We start from the raw sequence: 6,559 nt of genomic DNA, 5'->3' as shown, positions 1-6,559 counted from the left end.
TCTGTTATGAAATGTTCAAGGGGAGCATGATGAAATTTCAAATGTTCAAGTCCACGTAAAGTGGAAATACAGAAACAGAAGACTCTGACCCCGATCCTTACATTGTAGTATACAGCTCATCAGGAGTCTAGAGTTCTGCATGAGCCATTGTTAAAACAAATCCTGCTGGTAAGGTTAAATAAGAACCCTGATTGAATATTTGTGTATCTCAATTTTATCAATGCCTCTCCTTGAAAGTTCAAGAGTTCAGTTTCATGTAAAACAGCAAAAGAATCACAATCGATAGCTACCCTGATCCTCGTCCCATATGGTGCTCAACAATTTGCTTCTAGCCTGCTAAATAAGAGGGAATGTGTTAGGATACTTGCGTGGAAGCACCTTCAGCACAAAATGAAAAGCGGGAACTTCTGGATATTTTAACTGTAAAATAGTAATACAGAAACAGAAAGACCTTACCTTCATTTGGGCATTAACATTTGCACCTCATCAAGAATCTAGTGTCTGTATGCACCTTTGCCTTCTACCCTTCTAGGTGGGCAAGTTAAATTAGAAAGTTGATGGGAAGTGTGTTTCCCTCAATCCTGTCAAAGGCAATTGGTTGTAACCTTTGTTGCATGAAATGCCATATGAACTCTTCTTGAAATTTCAAATATTCACTTCCATGCGAACCAGCAATACTGTGATAAAAGATCTCTATTCCGATCCTTGCCTTACAACAGGAGTGTAGTCACCGCCATAAGTCGTTTTTGTTGTAGCCTGATAAAGTAAGAGTTGAATCTGCGTTTTCTCCATTCTACACCATTCACTTGGGTTGAAACTCCTTTGAACCGAAATATTGTATGGGAGCTTCATGAAACTTCAACTGTTCAGCTGATGTATAACAGTTCATATAGAAACAGAAGATGCTTACAAAGATCCTAGTATTGCATTACGCAGCCCATCAGGAGTCTAGAGTCCCGCAAGAATCATATTCCTCTATCCTGCTAAATAAGAAAGTTAATAGAACGCATAGTTCTCTCAATCTTAGCTAAACGTTCAAACCCATAAGGTACGAAATGGGGGAGGAATTCATTCAAATTTCAAATGTTCAATTTCATTTACAAATAGCCATAAAGTGAGGGAAAAATGCCTACACTGACGCTTGCTTCACAGTGCTCAACAAAAAAGGAGTCTGGCTTTCTGCCTGAGTTTGCTTCTAGATTTTGCTTCTAGCCTGCTAATTGAAAGTGAATGTGAAGAATGAATGCACGTTTTCCCCAATCTGTAAAAGACATTTTCCGTTGAAACCCTTCTGGCACGAAGTGCCCAAGAAGAGATTCACGAAATTTCCTTTGTTCACTTCCATGTAAAATAATAGTAAAGAAAAAGGAGATGTCTACTTTGAGCTTTACACTGCAGTGTGTAACGCATCAGCAGTCCTGAGTTCGGTATGAACTATTTTTCTTCTATCTTGCTAAGGTTCTCTCAAGCTTATCATGGCCTTTTGCGTCGAAATCCGTATGGCAGGAAATGTCATACGGACCCTCCACCTCCCCCCACTTCTTCAAATATTAATCTTCAGTTTCACGGGTGACAACAATGCAGTTAAGGAAGATGTCTACACTGATCCTTGTCCCGCCGTGCTTCGCACAAAAAGACTCTCATCTTTTGTATGTATCATCTTCTAGCTCGCTGAGTTAGACTGAATGTTCTGAGTGAATGTTTGCTTTCTCCATTCCATAAAGTCACTTGATTTGACACCTCTCTGTGGCGAAATCTTGAAGTGCAGCTTCACCAATTTTCATCTGTTCAATGCTGGGCTAAAATAATCATCAAGGAACAGAGGATGTCTAACTTTGATCCTTGCCCTGTAGTGTGCAGCCTATCAGCAGTCTTGAGTTTGGTGTGAACCATTTTTCTTCTATCCTGCTAAGTAGAATTAAATAAGAAGGTTGTTTGAATTCTGGTTCTCTCAACCTTATTAAGCTTCTTGCATAGAAACCCGTATGGCGTGAAATGTTACATGAAAACGCTTCAGACTCAGAAGTTCAGTTCCGGGGATGACACGCAAGTGCAGTAACTGAAGATATCTACCCTCTCTCGGAGTTTTCAACACAAAAGGAGTCTAACTTTCTGCATGAGTCATTTTTCGTCTAGACTGCTAAGTAAGTGTGAATGTGCTGAGAGACTGGTGCTGAGAGACTCCATTCTTTCACACCCTTCTGGTGCGATATGTTAACTGAGAGTTACATAAAATTTCAACTGGTTCAGCTGCAAGTCAAATCTTACTAAAGAAACGGAAGACACCTACTTCTATCTTCTAGCCTATGAAATAAGTGAGAATGTGCTACCTGGCTGTGCCATTTCACCATTCCGTTAAAGTCACTTGCGTTGAATCTTCTTCTGGCACAAAAAGCTGAAAGGGAATTATTGTTCCGGATAAACTATGGAAACCAAAGAGGCTTACACCGAATTCAACCCTTCTTCAAATTTTAGATCGCACTTTCACGTATGACTGCAGTACAGTCAGTGTAAATATGAACACTGATCTTTGCGCTGCAGCGCTCAGCACAAAAGGAGTCTAGTTTTCTGCATGAGTCATTTTTTCCTCTAGCCTGCTACGTTAAAGAGAAAGTGAAGAGTTGAACGTGTGCTTTTTCCAGGCAGTAAAAGGCCCTTGGTGCTGAAACCCTTCTGGCACGAAATGCTCAAGGGCGGCTTCAAGGAATTTCACTTGTTCACCTCCTTGTAAAATAATATTACAGAAACAGCGGCTGTCTACCCCGATCTTTGCACTGCAGTGTGCAGCTCATCAGCAGTGTTGAGTTCTGCATTGACCCATTTTTCTTCTATCCTGCTAAGTACTACTAAATAAGAAAGTTGATTGAATGCTTTTTTCCTTATCTTAACCTCTTGCATTGAAACCTGTATGGCACGAAGTGTCTTATGAAGGCTTCTTAGAATTTCAAATCTTCAGTTCTATGGGCGACAGCAATACAGTTAAGGAAGATGTCTACAGTGATCCTTGCTCTATAGTACTAAGTGCAAAAGGAGTATTAGCTTTCTCTATGAGTTACTTTTCAAATAGCCTGCCAAATGAAAGTGAATATGAAGAATGTATATGCAGTTTCTCCAATCTGTTCAAGACCATTGCACTGAAACCCCTGTGGGACAAAATGCTCAAGGGAGACTTTAAGGAATTTCTTGGATCTACATCCTTGTAAAAATAACAACACAGAAACAGAAGATGTTTACCCTTTTCCTTGTACTGCATTGTGGAGCTCATAAGCTGTCTTGAGTTCTTTAGGTTCTTTTGATAGTTTTGCTTCTCTCCTGCTAAGTGAATTTAATAAGAAAGCTGAGCGAATGTGTGTTTCAATTTCAAATATTAAGTTTCATGAACAACAAAATAATCAGAGAAGACAGGTGTATCGATCTTCACCGAGCAATGTTCAAGTCAGAAGGTATGTAGTCCCCTTTTTGCATGGGTCATTTTTTTTTAGGCTACTAAGAGAGTGACTGTGAATGAACATTCTTCTAGCCTGCTAATTGAAGGTGAATGTGAAGAATGAAGGTGCGTTTCCCCCAGTCTGTAAAAAACACTTGCCTTGAAACCCTTTAGGTATGAAATGCTCAAGGAGAGCTTCACAAAATTTCTTCTGTACACTTCTATGTAACATAATAATAAAGAAAAAGAAGATGTCTATTTGAGCTTTGTACTGCAATGGGCAGCCCATCAGCAGTCTTGAGTTCTGTATGAATTATTTTTCTTCTATCTTGCCACGTAAAAAGTTACAAAAGAAAGTTGATTGAATGCTTGTTTCTTTCAAGCTTATCATGAGCTCTTGAGCTGAAACACGTATGGCACGAAATGTCATGTGACCTTCCTTGAGAGCAGTGCAGTTAAGGAAAAAGTGCACACTGATCTTTGTCCTGCAGTGTTTTGCAGAAAAGGAGTTTCATGTTTTGGATGCGACATTTTTCTTCTAACCTGGTCAATTAGAATGTTCTGTGTAATTGTATGTTTTCTCCATTCGGTAAAGTCACTTGAGAGGTGTCAACCTCTCTGGTGCAAAATCCTGAAGTGCAGCTCCACAGAATTTCATCTGTTCACTGTATAACACAAACATCCAGAAACAGAAGACTACTACCTTGATCCTCGCCAGAGCAATGTGCAGCTTACCAGCAATCTTGAGTTCTGTGTGAACCATTATTCCTCTATCCTGCTAAGTAGAGTCAAATAAAATAGTCGATTGAATGCTTGCTTCTTTTGTTAAGCTTCTTGCGAAGAAACCCGTATGGCATGAAATGATATAAAAACGCTCCTCATAGTTCAGATGTTCAGTTCCACGGATGGTAGCAAATACAGTAACAGAACTTATCTTCTACACTGATCCTTCTCCCACAGTTTTTGGGACAAAAGGAGTGTAACTTTCTGCATGAGTCATTTTTCCTCCTAGCCTGCCACGTAAATGGGAATGTGTTGAGATACTGGATGTTTTCTCCATTTCATAAAGTCTCTTGCTTTCACACTCTGGCGTGAAATGTTAACTTTGGGGGGGCGGGGGGAGGTTCATGAAATTTCAGCTGGTTCTGCTGCAAACCAAATCGTACTATGGAAACAGAAGATGCCTGCACCGATCCTGGCCCTGTTGTATGCGACCTATCAGTACTCTAGTTTTCTACATGTAACCACTTTTCTTCAATCTTCCTATGTAAACTAGATAAATGACCAAGTTAATTAAATGTATGTTTAATCTCATTCAACCTCTTGCAGTGAACCGCCTATGGCACAAAATGCCTTATTGAACTCTACCTCAACTTTCAGACGCTCAGCTCCAAAATCACAGAAGATACAGATCCGTTCCTTACTGTATTCAGCACATAAAGTGTCTAGTGTTCTGCATGGGTCAATTTTCTTCTGACCTGCTAAGAGTGGATGTGTTGAGTGAACATACCTTTTCTCTATTCTGTAAAGTTAACTTGAACTGAAACCTCTCTGGCACAGAATAAGGATAAAGTTAAGTTTAGGATTAAGGTTATGGTTATGGCGAGGGTTAGTATTTTGTTGGGGGTAGATGTAAGATTAAGGTTAGGGTTATGGTGAGGGCCAGGGTTAGTTTTAGGATTACAACTAGGCCAAGGGCTAAAGTTAGGGTTTGGGCTATTGTTAGGGTTAGGGTTAAAGTTAGCACTCGGGTTAGGGTTAGTTTTAGGGTTAGTGTTACAGCTAGGGCTAGGGTTAGGCTTAGGGTTAGGGTTAGTGTTAGGGATAGGGTTATAGTTATTATTAGGATTATGGTTAGTGTTAGGATTAGGGTTACAGTTACACTTAGGGTTAAATTTAAGGCTAGACTTAGGTTTAGATTTAAGGTTATGTTTAGCATTTGGGCTAATGCAAAGGTTAGCGTTAGGGTTATGGTTCGTGTTGTCTAGGGATAAGACAATGGTTAGTGTTAAGGCTAGGATTAAGTTTATGGTTAGGGCTAATGTTTAGGGTTAGGGTTAGTCCAGAGGGCAGCCTTGAAGGATCAGACAGGCTAAGAACATCTGTCACTGCTGTTTCTGAGTACTGACCTTCTTAACTGGGTTGGATGCTATTTACGTATGTGCTAGGTATATGTCACCCTCTCAGGGTCGGTCCTGGAGAGTTTCCAGTACTCTACCGGTCTCGACTATGGGAGGGAGAGTCAAGCAGAGGCATACTCAATCCATTCCTAGCTTGACCAGTGACTAGCGTGTGGAAGGCAATCTGCTACAAGTCAAGACTCCCCTGTACTGGGTAGCAGTGGCATGGGAAAGAGTCAAAAGCTGAGACTCAAGTTTACTGCATGGAAGGAGACAGTGATAAATCACTTCTGTATTTTTACCAAGAAAACTCTATGGATATGCTACCAGAACAATTGCAGATGGAGGGGGGACGTTCTAGGAGAGATGTGTCCATGGTGTCGCTATGGGTTGGTAATGACTCGATAGCATACGACAAGACAAGGAATGTGTACACCAATAGGTTTGAGGGGAGGGGGTGTCTTGTTTTGGTCTTCATTGTTAAAGTAAAATGCATGACAATATCTTCAACAGTCTTCCCAATTCAAAGTCCTCAAAATTCCACTATCTCCAACAAACCTTCCCTGATTAATCTCTCAACAACCTAAGTCCACTCCAGAATTGACAGACCTATTCATTCTTTTCCTCAGCACTCATATGCTTACTCTCAATTATTAAAGTGTACCACTCTGATTGTAGTTTCATTAAAGCTTGTCTCTCCTGTTTAGAATATAAGATCCTTTCTTTATTCTGTGCTTTCCACTGCGACAAGTGAGCATTCCCTAAATAACAATCCTCTCCATCCCTCCTTTCCTCCTGCACTGTTATTCATCTAGTGCTTCCAGCAATAAATTAGAGGCAAAGATGCTGAAGTGATTGCATTATTGGCAGTTGCCCTATTAGTCCAGAGGTGACAAAAGAAGTCTGACAATATTTCTCCTTTAGAGTACAGGGCAGAAAGCAGAGGGTCAGAAAGCAGAGGGGCAGAGAGCAGAAGGGCATAGTGTGGAGTGGGGCAGATCCGAGGGGGAGA

General features: G+C 40.6%; 1 non-coding gene across 1 annotated transcript; it reads left to right on the top strand.

The window, feature by feature from the left end:
• The first annotated feature begins 5,604 nt into the window (after positions 1–5,604).
• On the top strand, positions 5,605–5,742 carry LOC114808813. Its single transcript, XR_003756580.1, has one exon. It is a non-coding gene; the product is annotated as a small nucleolar RNA SNORA7 (small nucleolar RNA).
• The last annotated feature ends 817 nt before the right edge of the window (positions 5,743–6,559 follow it).

This window comes from Ornithorhynchus anatinus, unplaced genomic scaffold, assembly GCF_004115215.2.
Source record: "Ornithorhynchus anatinus isolate Pmale09 unplaced genomic scaffold, mOrnAna1.pri.v4 scaffold_239_arrow_ctg1, whole genome shotgun sequence".
In the NCBI taxonomy this organism is placed as follows: Eukaryota; Metazoa; Chordata; class Mammalia; order Monotremata; family Ornithorhynchidae; genus Ornithorhynchus; species Ornithorhynchus anatinus.
This window is presented reverse-complemented; position numbering and strand designations above follow the sequence as displayed.